We start from the raw sequence: 17,015 nt of genomic DNA, 5'->3' as shown, positions 1-17,015 counted from the left end.
CTGGAAAGATTGACTCATTTTCCTCAAGCTTACTCATCAGTTTTCCTTCTCTGCTTCTTACAAATATTACAATGTCAAAGGTACAGAAGGGAACTTATTTTTTCATTATTTTAATAAGGTGTGCCCAGTGTTTTGATGTGTATATTTATATTCTATTTAGAATAGTGATGATTGAACTCAGCTATATCAATTGTATATTGCCGAACAGCAAATCACCCTTAAAGTTAGAAGCTGAAAACAATAAACTTTTATCAGCTCAGAGTTTCTGTGGATGAGTAATTTGGAAGTAGCAGAGCTCTGTCTTTCTGGCTCAGGGTCTTTCCCGAGGTTGTAGTAAAGATGTTGGGTGGGTCCACAGCCAACTGAAGACCTGACTGAGGCTGGTGGGTTTGCTTCCAAGATGTTTCACTCACATCGCTATTGGCAGCTGGTGTCAGTGTCTTGCTAGCTGTTGCGAGGAAAGCTTGATTCCTTGCTGAGTACTGCCAGGAGGCCTCGGTTTGTTGTTAGATATTCTAGAAGTCTTAATTCCTCACCATAAGTGCTGCTTGGATATATTCATACTGTGGCAATTGGCTTTCCCAGAGTAAGTGATCCAAGAGAGTAAAATGGAAGTCATAATGTCTTTAAAACCTAGTTTTGGAAGTTGTACATGGTGATTTATTCAGTATTCTGTGGGTTACATAGGTCAGCCCTAGTCAGAGGGGAAGAGAACTACACAAACGTGTAAATCCTGGAAGGTGGGGTCATCTTGAAGCCTGGACCAACATAAAAACTCTTAGAAATGTAGCCAGAAAACTCCCCACTCAGGCATAAAGAAACGCTTCTCACAAAGAATCCCCTTATAGAAGTGTGCCTAATTTTATGAGGAGTCCACTGGGAACATACCTCCACTTCTGTCGAAGACAAGCAAGGGTGGGATAGGGAGAGGTTTTGCTTACGTTCCCAAGAACGTCCTCTGTTACAGTAATATTAGCTGGTGGAGACAACTAATTCAAAAACTAATTTTTCGCCTCTATAGTAAAAATGTATAGAGTATTTATTCCTCTTAATTATATGTTCACTTATATATTATACACCAGTGACAAAGTCAAAATACATCCTACTGAGACAATTTTTATTATGTTTTAAATAAAAATTAATATTGAATTTAGAGGTTTTGCTCTTTTCTCCCCATACCTTAATGAATGATTTTGAACCACATACCCCAATGTTAAGCCCGCTTGTCTATATGCTGAAAAGATGAAGTTCAGTATTTTGCATGGTGAAAAAATGAAGAAGCAGCAACAGTGTGTGTTGGAGAATCTGAACAATATTGGCCAAAATCTCAATCCCATAGGATAAGATAAGCAAGGTATGAGTTATTTCAGTAGATTTTCCTCTCCAACTACCAGTGGCCAATCTATACCACACTTACCTCAGTTTTTCACTCTGTGGTATTAGAACCTGGATAGAATATTAGTCCATTTTCTTTAGCAAACCTGCAGATAAGTATTATCTCTTTGGCTAGTCTTCCTGATGGTACAAAGGAAGAAATCTCATATGTAAATTGGGTGAGGTCCTAAATGTTTTGAAGATTATAGATCAGTGATTGTCATGGCCCTAATAGTCATTAGGTTTGATAGTTAGTTGGAATAATTGTAATATTCCACTATGATCTGTGGGCATCAGAGGAAACATAAAAAAAATGAAAAGTTTCTTTAGCAATGATGTGTTCTTTTGGTCAACCTAAGATTAAGAACAGACAAGAAAGTATAAGAGAATCTCTTGACTGTGGCCATTGTTTCTACAAAGTTACGTTCTTCCTATGAATAAACCCCAGTAGAGTACAAAACTTACTAAGTGACCCCCAAATAAATTTTCTATCCTCTTCATTAAAGTTTGCTTTTTGTAGATACTACCCCTTGTGGTGAAATTGCTTTTGCATTTTAGAAATTAGACAACAGGTTTAATCTTTATCTGAATGTTATCATATTATCATATGTGACACACAGAAGAAAATGCTATTTCTTCACTGAACAAATAGTTGTGTTAATACACTTTAGGTAATTGTATGTGTTTACAAGAAGCCCCAAATGGGTGGATCCACATTCAACCACAATTACTTGGTGTGTGATTTAACTTTAAAAACCCCAGGAGTGCCTGGGTGGCTCAGTGGGTTAAAGCCTCTGCCTTCTGCTCTGATAGTGATCCCAGGGTCCTGGGATGGAGCCCCGCATCGGACTCTCTTCTCGGTGGTGAGCCTGCTTCCCCCTCTCTCTCTGTCTGCCTCCCTGCCTACTTGTGATTTCTCTGTCAAATAAATAAATAAAAATCTTAAAAAAAAACAACCCAGAATTATGAAATATAATTTAACCAGGATGGCAAATTTTCTTGGCAAAGTAAAAAGTCAAGGAGAGCTTCATGCCTTCTTTTTATGCTTTTTTAAATGCAAAAATCCAGAAAGGATAATAGCTTGTATCTTTATTCTACTTAAGGTACCTTTCTCTCCTACTATCTAAAGAGGATTATTGATTTTAATGTGTAACTTTCTCATTGTACTTTTTAAACCGGAAAAATATATTGCCATGGAAATGGTGATATTGGTATAATATGTGCTCCTCTTTATATTTTAAAATGCTACAAAGATTCAAGAAAAATTCCTGTGTTCTCTTAGGGAGAGGACAGGTGGATATAGACTTTTCATAGACTTCATTTTGAATAGAGAAATTATTTTTATGGCATTTAACTGCATGAGAAAATAAATTCACTTTTATTTAAATAGTATTAGATATTTAGAAAGGAAATACGCTGAAATACAGTGAATTTTCTTGGAGAAGTGGGTGATGACGGATGTATGTTGTTCTGCTTAATTTTTTGTAATGATCTGATTATTAATTTTATGACCAGGAAAAGATAGAACTGAAAACAGAAATGATGTAATTCATAATGTTGCATGTAATTTAAAAAGCATCACATTTAAAATTAAGATAGCTGGGGAAGCATATGGGTCTTAGAAGTCTTTAATGAACATTTGAAAACCCTAACACAGAATTTGGAAACCAAATAAAGGAAGTACTAGTTTGGGCTTCAGGAGTGAATACTTTTAGTCTTTGATGATTGTAGGCAGATTTCAGAATAGATGTTCAAGCAGAGCCAAACTATAAATGGATTATAGTCATTCCTCTGAGAAGTTTCATTTTCGGATAAATTTAGAAAAATTCTGAATCTCTTCCTGAGTGAATATCAGTAAAGCTGGGAATCTTTCCAAGAGAGCAGAGAGGGATTTATCCAGAGTCTGAATTTCTATTGCACTAGGAATGCCAGATAAGTACTTGGACTATGAACATCACTATCAGTGGGTTTGCTAGTCTCTATAGTAAATTCTGCATTTATAGACTATATGTGAGAACTTTATGACCTCAGGTCAGAGAATAGGGAGTCCTCTCCTGCATATATAACAAATTATGTTAAAAAAAAACTGGCTTTGCTAATCCTTTTACAATTGGGAGGCCTAAATATTATAGTTTTCAAAGACAAACAGGAAAGGAAAAATAATTGATTAACAGGATAAGAAGTATCTAATTAGATTTGAATGGCCAAGACTCAAAAGAAATAAGGAAGGTATAGCTTAGGTTAGCTACACAGTAAGGAATGAATGAAAATATGAAGACATTAGGTAGGAAGAAAAGAAGGAAGAGAAAGGAAAGAACAAAAACTGTGAAAATCAACATTAAAGCTTAAATTTAAAGTTTGATTCAAAGATACATAAGTATGTTTACATAGCACTATTCTGTATCATAGAGCCTACTTTCACACCATATGACTGCATTTAAAAAAATATAAAAGCATTTTTACTATAAGAGTCTAATGTTCCCCACTCTTAAAGGCACAGTTCAAATAATAGCTAAATAATAATGATGATGACTCCCACAATTAGAAAAGCTGAATTTCCTGGGACTGTAGTTTTAGAGATTTTCTCAAAGGATGTTTTAAAAATGTGTATGGTGCTTTGGCCATGATGTCCATTTGCTTCATCTTTTGAAACATTTACAGTGGGAATACATAGAATTCCTGTTTCCAATCCCAGTGTGTAACTGAGGGTACAGTTCAGAGAAGGAAAAGTGCAAAAAAAGGCGGCTCTGGTTAGAGTTAGGGCAATCTTAATAATAGCTAGTGTTTCTGTAGCATTTCATATGTGCCTGATGCCACCATAAACTTTTAAGTGTGTGAACTATTTAATCTGTAACAACTATAGAATCAAAACTATTAATATCTCTATCCTATAGATGAGGAAACTTCGGTTTCTCAAGATCATGTAATGTGGAACTGACGATGGAGACAAGATTTGAATCTAATATGTCTGACTCCAGAGTCAGCATTTTTTTCCACTTGATTCTTTGTGTTCTAATTTTAGTAACCCCCGGATCCCTTTTTTCTTTTCATTTTCTCATATGAGTCGGGCTATTTTCTACCTCAGGGTGTGAATTCTTATGAATTATCTTTCCTGTATTCCTCCTTCACCTAAGCCAGATCTGTTTTTTTTCTTTGGATGTGAATTTAAGTGGTAGTTCTTCAGAGAAACATTCTTAGTACCCTGGAATTTACCTACATGCCACTTACCATGACTATAATGAAATAACTTGACCTTGGTTATGTAATCTCTGTATCACTGCCTGTAATGTTAGTTCCTGAGGAAAGGACAGATGTTGGGGGTTTTTTGTTTTGGTGTTCTAGTTCAATGCTTTGACCAAAGAGGGTGCTCAGTAAATAGCTATTAAATGAATGAGTGAAATGGAACAAGACTGAATTTCTGTGTTTAAATGAAAGTACAATGTCCAGGATATAACATATGTATTTTTAAAGGAAAACAAAGTATATATTTGCATTTAATTTCAGTGAAATAGAAGCTGGACACATTTTAAAAGAATAATTATTTCTATATGCCATTTTTGCTTCTCGGTGGTAAACTTGAAAACTTGCACATAACCTCTTGTCTTAATTCTCCTATGATTAAAAAATTTAAAAAATTCAAAACATAAACCAATTTTATTAGTAAGCTTTACATTTCATCTTGAATCAAAATGGTTGGAAACTTAGTAATTTTCCATTCATTGGTTAAATTCTCTGTGAATATTTCTTTTCATAATGAAACTATTTCAACTTAATGAAGTGTTAGTTACTGGAACAAAAATTATAGCCTCAAACAAATTAATGGTCCCACCAAATCATGCCTGCCCTAACCACAGTGCTTTGGTGGTAGAGGGACCTAGGGAGGTTTAAACAGGCCCAAAATTGGGGGAGGAGGCAGATTATCATTCCCAGAGTCACAGTACTTTGGAAACACAAAGCAAAGGTAGATTTTAAAATTAAAGCAAAGCAAAACAAAATGAAAAAATAAATATTTTTCAATTCACAAGACTCTAAAGTCAATTATTTGTGTAAAGCCAAAAAGTCTTGGCAAGGTTCACTATTAAAACTTGTTTCATCTCAATACCATAGAGTTTCAGATGAAAAATATCTGCATTTAGAACTTGTGATAAGTTACTGATCTTTGAGAAAAAACACCCAACTCAATAACATTACCCTACTTTCTATGAGTTGATTTGTATTAATTTTTTTCTGGTAAAGGAAGTAATGACTTTACTTATTGATGTTGATATGCTAAGGAAAATAGAACATATTTTGTTTCCTGTATCAATGGAAAATAAACTCTGTTCATATCTGTGTGAAAAAAGTCTGTAATTTTACGTAGGAAATTCTGATATTAGTGTTTGCTGAAAAGTATTTATAGTAAAAACAAAAAAGCAAAAGAACACTAGCTTTGCTTCCTTCTCAAAATTGAATCAGAAGTTAGGTTCCCTAAACAGATTTATAAATATTTTTGTCATAAGTTTGAATTTATTTATGATAGAATGAAATATTTGTTTATGGCTTTATGAGCACAGGTAAGATTATGTAAGCAAGGACAGGGTCTTGAAAGTAGAAATAACTTTGAGTGTCATTTTAAGTATTTGAATTTTGTTCCACTGATAATAAGGTGAATAGCATGGTTTTGCTTTACAAGCCTTTCTAAATAGAGCAAATATTATGAATAGTATGTTAGGGTTTTTAAATGTTACACTATTATTAATTACCCAAATGTATTTCAATATTGTTTAAGTTGAATGTTTTCTTAACGATGGATTTATTATATTTACAGCTTTAAAAGCAATTATGACTTTTTTCTATTCTAGAACTCTATGATTTTTGCAACCTTTATAGGCCTGTCTTTTATAGTAGAAATGAACATTGCTGTTTGTGAACAAGGCGTAGACCGTAATCACGTTCTTAGGACAAATTCTAGCCTATTTTCATGTGAATACAGGCATTGAATAAGTGCTTTGGGTTATAAATATTTCAGCTCTTTAAGTTATTAGGAAAAAATTTTTAAGCCTATTGATAAATTCTGTGTGTGCTCATATCCTGAAAATATGTAAACTGTTAACCAGGTGTGCAATAGTTAATGTGGCACCTGAATCTATCAACCTCGAGTTTATTCCACAGAAGTTTTTATCGGTGCTAATGACTAAACTATCAGATAAATAACCAGTATTCTTAGATGATCAACATATAGTTTTATTTTTAATTTAATCATCCTGACCTAAATTAGAAATCTTTTTATCTCCATTTTATAATTCAGTTTTATTTTGAATTGAAAGAAATTAAGACACTTCTTTTATTCCAATTGTCCACTCTTTTCCATTCTAGGGTAAATGATCATATATTTCCTAATTATAATAGTAGTCCTTCTGTCTGCTTTTTCAGTCTTTTTATAGAAACTGGTTTCCTTATAACAGATCTTTATTTTTTTCTTTCTACTTTTCTTATGTTATCTGGGAATCTTATAATATTTTTATTAAAAAGTAGTTATGGAATTATTGGCTGTATATCTAAGTGTATGCAGTTTATTTGTGATTTTTAAAGAATGATCATATATTTCAGGTTATTTAGGGAAACTCTCAGTTTATCCCTGTTCTGACATAATTATTAGTAGTGCTCTCTTTCACTCTTGTAAGTGTCCCAACTTGGACCATCAATACGATCCCCCTAAATAAGATCCCCCCCATCTTAAACCACATGTTCAGAGTTTTAGAAATAGTTTCACATGCAGTAATTGATATTTTAATTTCCTTGACAATTATTAATTACATAGTAGTAGATGCTTCTGTTTTGTTTTACACAATGTATTTGGCATATTTTATAAAGAAAAATATTTTCTGGTATTAATAGTTTCATATCTTTGATCTTCGCTCTATGAAATGCTATTTGTGTAATTAGTTTTCACAAATTAAATGGTTTTGAGCTATTCCAGTCCTTATGCCCTTGAGCCATGAGGGGGAGATGAAGGGTGGGGTCTCAGAAAAGAAAGATGTAGGGTTACTGAAGAGTAAGTTTTTTGAAACCTACATTCCTCCTCCTTCAATACTGGTCAACTTAGGATACTTACCCTTCACAAAATTTCCTTAATTCTTGAGACTTCCTGCTTAGAGAGCTATTGTTTGACCTCTCCACTATTTGAGTAGAATAGAAACATTAATAAACATGGGCTATAAACTAAAATGAACTATTTTCTTTGAAGGGGGCTGAATAAATTCAGTATATGTTCTAGATGAGTCATACCATGTAATACACTACATACTAAAAATACCCAGATTTTTTTATTAAAAAGTTACCCGGTTACAGGTTTGAGGATGGGAGTTAAGGAATGAATAATAAGGAACTATATGAGTAGAATAACAAATTACTGTTATGGAAACCCCTAATAAGCATTAACAGAAAACAAAGGTTAGAATAGAACAAAATGTCATGAATTTGGCCAGAAGAAATGCCTCACACAGTGTTACTGTGGTGGGGCAATACAGCGAGAAGGAATTGATGAATGTTCTAGTTTTTCTTCATGTATCTATAATTTAATATATGCTGTGATACAATGCAAAAGGAATGAAATTAGAAATAATGTAAATTTTGAGAATGGAAAATAGGATACTCAGAAATGAAGGAGTGAAATTTTAAGGAAAAAAAAAAGAGTGAGACTAGTATAGCAATGTGGATTCTGTGCCTGAATTCTGAGAGAGCAAGAGGAAGAGCACCCAAATCACCGGAGCCCCACTAGGAATACGAAGGCCGGGGCCCTTCAGCTATCTCTGATGGTAGAAGCCACATGAAGTCCTTTAATAAATCTCGTTGTAGCAAAATCTCATAAGGCGTTGTTTATCCTTTAGACATTGCAGGCTCAACCTTGAAGAAGCGCTTGGCAAAGATAAAGCTTTAATGTGTAAAAATAAAAATAAAAAAAACCCAACAACACAAAAAACCTTAGGTCCTTCTTTCAAAGCATTTTCCATCCCCTTGATGTTCCTCTGCCAAGAAAAAGTTCTAGCCTTGGGAGATTTCACCCTGTGTATTAAAGCTTTGGCAAGGATTACTGTCAAAGGGATGGAGTGGATGTTCACTTGGAATTAAAATTGCAACTGTGTGCTGGATGTCAGAGGTCAGCTTTCTGTCTATTGACAATGCTCTAAGAGTCTAAATACCAAGAAACATGTAGCAGACAATGGTAAAAAATGAAGTGGATGGGTGTGGAGAAGGGTTGGGGAATTCAAAGAATACCATTCCTTGTCCCCTACAGTGCTGTAAGACTTAATAGGAAGTCGTAAATACTCATCAGGAAGGTAAAAAATAGTGGGCTCTAACATTAAATTCAAACTAAATTTGCCCTTTCCTATTTTTGGAGTGTACCTATCTTATAAATCACATTCTTCTCTACATTCCAAATAGAAAAATTCCCTTCTCACATTGCAAATAGAAATTTTTTTTCTTGTATACACACCAGAACATTTTGTTTTCAACTTTCCTTTTTCTTATAGAAGAATATCTGAGAAGAGTTTCAATCTTCTCCTTCAATACAATTCATCCTTTAAAAAATTGCTTAAGTCTGGGCGCCTGGGTGGCTCAGTGGGTTAAGCCGCTGCCTTCGGCTCAGGTCATGATCTCAGGTCTTGAGATCGAGTCCCACATCGGGCTCTCTGCTCAGCAGGGAGCCTGCTTCCTCCTCTCTCTCTGCCTGCCTCTCTGCCTACTTGTGATCTCTCTCTCTGTCAAATAAATAAATAAAATCTTAAAAAAAAAATTGCTTAAGTCATGGAGATGAGCTCGTCAAGAAGAATATTTATCTATTTCAGGATGAGAAAATGTCTATGATTAACTTGTGTGGTGTAGAGGTTGGTATATAATGCTATTTTTATTGAATAAGAATCCCGGAGGAGCCAGAATTCTTTTTGTGTCTTTTTTTTCTTTTTTCTTCTTCCTCTTTTTCTTCTTCCCCTTCCTTCCTTTCTCCTTTCTTCCTTCCTTCCGACAGCAAGAGAGGGAACACAAGCAGGGGGAATGGGAGAGGGAAGAAGCAGGCTTCCTGCTGAGCAGGGAGCCCGACGTAGGACTCGGTCCCAGGACCTTGACCTGAGCCAAAGGCAGACGCTTGAGGACTGAGCCGCCCAGGTCTGAGGAGCCAGAATTCTTATAGCTCAACCACTTTTTTGCCTCAGAGGCAGCCTAAGGGCATCTTGGCTGAATACAGAACCTCAGAAGAGCATAGTTTTCAAAAACAATGTTGTTGGGCTAATCATACTATAGTTCTTTCGATTTAAAATTCTTTAAAAATAGTTTCACTTTCTTATGCCAAAAAAATTATTTTTTAAGTGTGACTTTAGCAGCAACAAGAAGATTGACAAAGATCAAAAGATCACCTGAGAGCTGCTGAAATAATCAGCAGACTATTGAGATTGGGAAGGTACCACATATGTTAGTCATTGGAAGAAAGGAAATACTAAATTAAAAACAAAAAACAAAAAACCTCAAGTTCAATTTTGATAAGTCTTAGTAACAACTAACTCTATGGAATGAAATAATAGTTCTCATAGAAAGTATTAGGAATCTTGAGGTTGAGAGACCAAATGAATGGTGGTGTCAGAGAAAGGGTAAAGTTTGAGTTCTTGCAGTTTGCTACTAAGTAAGGTACCAACAAATTCTGATCTGGAAAAAGTGTATATACTTAGAGTTTATGAGAATAAGTTGAACAATGTCTCAGTATACAAGCTGGGAATAACCTTACTAGATAAAAATATATCTCTTATGGTTAATATAATTACAACTTTCTTACATTTATTTAAAAACTGAGTATACATATGTCCAAATTAGTCCTATCCCATAGAGATCAGACTTTATGGAGACACATACCTGCTTCCAAGGGAGTGTCCATTTAGCTTTGATCTAAGGCTGAATTCTTTAATTATTTGTTTCTATTTTTTAAACATTCCCATATGTTGCTATTGAAAGCTACCCAGAGGCTGTGAGGAGCTAGCTTTCTCTCTCCTATATACCAACGTTTGCATGTGCTTCCATAGCATTTCTAGATTTAATTCACAATATAAATTTTGATCAATCAGTCCTTTTCATTTATTCATTTATTTGTGCAAATCCTTACTACCATAAAGTATAATTCCCTCTATATGTCATATCTTCTCTAAGGAATGAAGATCAGCTGAGATAATTTGTTGATCACCTTCAAATTTTACCTTTTATCAATGAGACATTAAAATAAAAATCTGGACAAATTTATCAATATTGCTTCCAAAATTTTTGAGACTTGTTCCTAAAATTTGGAGCTGGAGGGAACTGATTCCCAGTGTGAGTCTCTAAAACCTGTTGTCTCTAATTCCTAACATCCCCTGGCTATAACCACAATATGTTTGCTCAGTTACTTAGGGACAAAAAAGTAAACATTATAAATACAATTTGAGGAAGAACTGTCTGTGCACAAGAACAAAAAGGGAAGGACCTGGGGCTTGGCTGAGTAAACGCTGAATGAGTCAGCAATATGATGCCATTGTGGGAATAAGCCTACCTGTTTTAATGTAGAGGAAAAAAAATAAAACAGACAAAAGGCTTTGAGGTAACCTTTCAATTTAATTTTTCTGTCTTTAAAAAAGATGTGCAAAGTGGAAACTTAGAAGATACTGAAAAGAATGAAATGGTAATATAAAGAATAACATGGTTGGTTTGTGGGTTTAGGGATGTACAAAGGGTGTTTTGATTTTTGGTCTTCATTTGTACCAATAGATGAAATTGAAGAGGTTTGTTGAACAGTTAATCTCTATAATTCTGGGCAAAAAGTATAGATTACAGTAAAAATGAAGAAAGATTAAAACTAGGCACAAGGAAGAACTATTATAAAGTGAGAGCAATGGAATTCAGTATCAAGGGATATTACAGATGCTGAGATAACATCTATTAGGCACTCAATAAATCTTTCCCTTCTCTTATCCTTTCCCTGTCTGAGGTCTTCAAGAAACTAGGCATTTGGGACGCCTGGGTGGCTCAGTTGGTTAGGCAGCTGCCTTCGGCTCAGGTCATGATCCCAGCGTCCTGGGATCGGGTCCCACATCGGGCTCCTTGCTCAGCGGGGAGCCTGCTTCTCCCTCTGCCTCTGCCTGCCATTCTGTCTGCCTGTGCTCGCTCTCTCCCCCTCTCTCTCTCTGATAAATAAATAAAATCTTTAAAAAAAAAATAAAAAAAAAAAAAAGAAACTAGGCATTTGTTCTGGATGATTCAGATATTCACTAGTCTGAAGTATTGAACCAGATAGTCTTTTCAGGTTCCATGCCCTTCTCCACCTTTGTTTCTCCACAGACTTTTTTCTACAGAAAGTGGTCAGCTCTTTGGGTAAAGATGAAAATAAAGGGCTCTGAGAAAGCTTGGCAGCTTTTCTCTTGGAAATTTTTGAAGCCTACAGTAGTATTCTGACAAGCATCTTGAATCATGGGGAGCACATTGGGATAAATAAGATTGGAATGGTCAGTTAGCTTAGCAGCTGTACAACCTCCAAGTTAAGTACACTACAATTGTCCTGCTTTGTTGAAACAAAACCTTGTTTAGAGCGAGCCTCACTTCTGAGTCATTTCAGAGAAACAGGTTCCTGAGAGAAAGTTTTCCTCTCATTTATTTGTTTTACCTACTTTAGATATGCATGGTCATCTTTAAAAATATCTTACATATCCTTTCTTCTACAGATGTTGGATAAGATTGAGGATCTGTTTAAGGAAGGCATCTCTCTGATACCGTTCCTCATACTTCAGTGAGAGCTTTGGAGTATCTTATTTGCAGACACAGTTATAATATCAGTATGCTATTTCTTGCCCACTGACTAGGAAGAATGCTTTCTAAGTGGGTGCTTGTGACCATCAGAAAGACTTTAGGGCTCTTGACAATTTTGAGAGACAAGCTGAATACAAAGGAGGCAATAATGAAATCCAGAGTTCTAGTATTAAATATTGGTTTTCTGTTCTTAGTGAAAGATCTGCTGGCCTCATGTAAACTGATTGGAACATGTGAATTCATTAATCTTTTTGAGAATTTAGGGTTTTTTCCTATGAGCAGACAAAACCGGAAGAAGATACAAGCAGTAGATTTAGGAGACTGAAAGTACTGATTTGTGTTTCTTTCTGTTTTTAACAGGCATATATTTGAAAAAAAAGTACTGGGACACATAAATGAAATAAAAACACACGGACAGAATTATAGTGCACTGCAGCCTTTAGTTCCAGTGTTTTCAGGGGCATGTTTCTCCCATCAAGAGATGCATACGATCACAGTAATGCCTGTGGCACAGGGCAAAATAAGATTTGTGAGGTCGTCAGGGAAGATAAAATTTCCTAGGTTGTGGTTTCCGTGAGACTCTGTGACCCTGTTGTGCATTGCTTTAGAAAGGAAAGATAAATATCATTGTTCAGGGGTCTCAGGCGATTTTAGAATTTAAGGTTATTGATTCTCAATTTATTTTCTTCTTGGCTATTGTGTTGGTGCTGTATAGACACAGACTCTTTATAATAATCATGTTCCATTGTGGTTTCTGAAGCTTTGGGGCTCTGCCTCATTTAGTTTCTTCTACAACTCATGCCCCCAACACTTTCCTTTCTTTTATTGATTCTTGCCAGGTTTGGAGCATGAAATAAATGATGATATGAAAAAGGTTTGACACTTGGATTTCTCTTTGGGTTTAGCTTAGCATGTTGTAATGAACACTTAGAATGAAAGTTTCCTTTACAGACTTTGAATGACCACCACCATTCCTGGAGTCTCTGGAACTAAAGGGTGGATTTTCTAAGTTTTCCTTTTATGAGCTAGGCTCTTATTTTTCTCTCTTCATGCATGACCATTAGGGCATTAAATGAGAGAGAAGTTTCTATCTAGTGATTACATTCCCTTAGTTGTTACCCTTATAGAAATATTCTCTCTGGGTCAATTTACATCTTAATATCTTTTTTTTTTTTTTTCACCAGCAGATAATGAATGCATATATGAAATTGTAAGCACCCTCCCCTTTTAAAATAATTTATTTCTGGTCCTTTCTTCCTCTCTTTTTCCTTCCTTCCTTCCTTCCTTCCTTCTTTCCTTCCTTCCTTCCTTCCGTGTCCATTCTGAGATACTACTCTGAGCAATTTACTCCTCTTCCCTCTCTTTCACTCTAGAATTGATCAGTTCTTTTATGCCTCCACTCTACCTTGCTCAGACTTTTATCCTAGCATATGTGCCATTTCTGGGCCCAATGGCCCCATGAATTATTGCTCAACATTTTCCTTGCTCTGCTCTGTGTTGTAGGGACCTTGGCTAATGTCCGGTAAATTTCTCAGGTTCCATGGGAGCTAGACTCTAGTTGGATTTTCCTTTGAAAAGGAAGCCTGAGGAAGTTGAGATATTTCCTTCCTCTTCTGGGCCTTAGACTGCTTTTGTTGTAGGGGCTCTGCTTATTTCATGGCTCCAGCTCTCACTTGACTTGTCTGAGATGGTTCATTTCTGGTAGGGATTCTGGCCCCTTTGTTTTTTCACAGATTGAGGGACTTCCTACCGATGTTGATCTCTGGTTTATCTTCTTCCTCTTTGTCTCTCATCTCTCCCATCACCCATCTCACAGTTCCCTGCATTCAATTCTTTCTGTTATACTTAATGTGATTTTTAGTTTCCTAGTTAGACACTGACTAATACAGTGCACAAAGCATGTTGTTGTGCTTGTTATATGCTTGTCACATTCTACCAGACTATCAGCTTCTTGAGAGAATAGACTCTGTTTAGCTTGGATTCACTCAAATCTAATGTCATAGTTCCTGGCTCATAACGGGTAGTCACTATTTGTTGATACATTTTCATACACTTATATGCTGCTTGCCTGAGTACAACCTACAGATTTTCAAAGTGCAGAGACTTATAGTTATGTTATGTTTAGAATATTTTTATAGCTCACTGTGACCTAGATCTTGAGGAATTCTATAATTATAAACTTTATTAATGGTCATAAATAAGTAAAAAACTGATGTTCAGCACAGAAAAGAAAAAGGGAAAGAGTAAAGATAAGCCTTTTAGAATATTTTAGAAATATTTAGAATATTTTAGAAATATCATAGTTTAAGAAAGCAACAATTATTTGGGTTAGTCTAAAGAGTTAACTAGAGCTTATGGAGTTCCTAAGAAAAACGAACATCAAAAACAATAAAAAAAGTCGGAGATTTTTCTTTTTTATAGTTCTTTGTAGCTTCCAAGGAATTTCTACAATGTCCTGAGCAAAAACAGCCACTTGATAGGTATTTGCATTTTGATTGATTTGTCTACAGAAGACCTCACTCAAGAATTGGAATATATATTGAAATATTTTAATACTCCATTCACATTACTCTTATATTTGGCCTAAGAGAGGTAAGAGAACACAAAGTTTTGTGGATAGGGACCCTGCAAGAAAGCCAAAAGATTATTGAGTAAAGATCTATTTCTTGGAAGACAAAAGAACTTGAAAAGGAAAGGGAGATTTAGGTAGGCAGGAGAAGAACAGATAATAGTGAGGTAAGAGTAAAATTTCTCCTCACTGATTTCTGTATTTGAGCAGAGGAAATCCATTTTGTAAAAAGCTAAGCATTATCTTACTTTCATTCTTTTTTTTCTCCACTTAAAAGTGACTACATTACTGCTCACATATAAATATGTGAACATATATTTATATGTGAACAGAGAACTGTTCTGATATTTTTGAACAGTAAAACTGCTGAAACTGACTGATATTTTATGCTTCAAAACTGACTGATATTTTATGCTTCATTAAATGCTTAGGGGCGAATCAAACAAGGGCAAGTAGAAAGTTCCAGAGTTCAGATCTGCCATTTGGGAAGAGAGATCTCTGAATCTTGTGCTCAGTTTTATAACATTTTTTTTTTTTTTTATGGTATAGGCAAAGAAAGCAAAGGAAGAAATTTAATTGATCCAAGGTTAATAAGAAAAGAGAATGTAACAATACACCTCTACATTTTTCTAATCTCCAGAGTGATAATCTATTGCTTGACCTTCTTTTTAAATATTCTGATCACATTGTCATATATGTTCAGAATTTATGACAATTTAGGGAAGAACCATTCCTTCTATTTTCTATACCAATAAGAAAACTGCTATTTAGGGAGGTTAAGCAGCTTGTCCAAAATCAAACACTTAATAAATGAAAGAACTAAAATTCCAGTCCAGATACTACAGATGTGGATTTTTATATTATGCTATTATGCGTCTGTGTTTTTTTCCCCCTTTTGTTCCTATGCTTTCTCTATTGGATAGAATTTTATCTGTTAGAAGTAACTGAAAAAATACCTTAAAGCTGGCTTAAAAACTAAAGGAAACAAATACTGGTGAGGTGGTAAATAACATGAACTCTAACTGATTGCTATGTAAGTGCAAAATGGCATAGCCACTTTGGAAGACACTCTGGCAGTTTTTTACAAAGTTAAGTGTAGGCTTATTATATGATGAAGCAGTTGCACTCCTAGGTGTTTATCCAACTGAGTGGAGTAGCATTCCATACACAAACATGCACATGAATGTTTATGGTGGCTGTATTCATAACTGCTCAAACTTGAAAGCAGCCAAGGTGTTCATCAGTAAATGAGGGGATAAACAAAAAGTGGTTAGTCCGAACAGTGGAATATTTGTCTTTAGTGATAAAAAGAAATAAACTATTAAGGCATGAAAAATATGGAAAATCTTGAATGCATATTGCTAAGTGAAAGATGTTAGTCTGAAAAGACTACATTTTGTATGCTCTAACTATAGGATACTCTGAAAAAGGCAGAACTGTGGAGAGAGTAAAGCCATCAGTGGTTGCTGGGAGTTTGGAGGGAGGGAGAGAGATGAGTAATAGAGCACAGGCGATTTTCAGGACAGTGAACTATTCTATATATTATACTGATGAATACATAAATTATACTTTGTCAAAACCCATACAACTGCACATACAAAGAGTGAACCCCAATGTAATATATACCACACTAGTGAAAGACCTTGATAATAGATTAAACTATGTTCAGGGAGAACAGGGGAATGAGAACTCTCAGTACTTTCTGTGTAATTTTTCTATAAAATTTTATATAAATTATGTAAATCACAACTTTACATATGTAATTTTACATAAAACTGCTCTAAAAAATAAAAATGATATAAAAGTTAAAAATATTTAGCTGGGAATAAACAGGAGCAGCTTGGTCCAGGGTTCATATATGTATTTACCAAGGTTTAGATTCTTTCTGTATTTGACTCTAATTTCTCAGTTTTGGTCCTATTCCAAAGCAGGTTATTTACTCCATGCCAGAGTGATTGCCTTTAATTCCTTGGATATTATAATGTCTATTCTCACTTATATGCACCACTTTCCTGATAAGTCACATGGAATCCCAGAACTGATTTTCATCAACTTTGACTGTCTTGATTTACGCTGTGTGACTGCCTCTGAAGCAGCCACTGTGGCTGGATGATGAGATTTTCTTCTGAGAGGAAAGAGAGCAAGGCTTAGTTTATTAGGTGGACACAAACTGATTTCATCCAAACCACACAGCTGGGAAACCCAGAGCATCATCAGTAAAAGGAGAGAAAAGTAAAATATGTGCTAAGAAGATACCCAGCAAATGTCTACT

At 35.1% G+C, this 17,015-nt stretch overlaps 1 long non-coding RNA gene across 1 annotated transcript in view; it reads left to right on the top strand.

The window, feature by feature from the left end:
- The window catches only part of LOC116575153, a 221,973-nt gene that overhangs the window by 20,474 nt on the left and 184,484 nt on the right, over positions 1–17,015 (top strand). The gene's annotated exons all lie outside the window — the stretch shown is intronic.

The sequence above is a fragment of the Mustela erminea genome, chromosome 16 (assembly GCF_009829155.1).
Source record: "Mustela erminea isolate mMusErm1 chromosome 16, mMusErm1.Pri, whole genome shotgun sequence".
NCBI lineage: Eukaryota > Metazoa > Chordata > Mammalia > Carnivora > Mustelidae > Mustela > Mustela erminea.
This window is presented reverse-complemented; position numbering and strand designations above follow the sequence as displayed.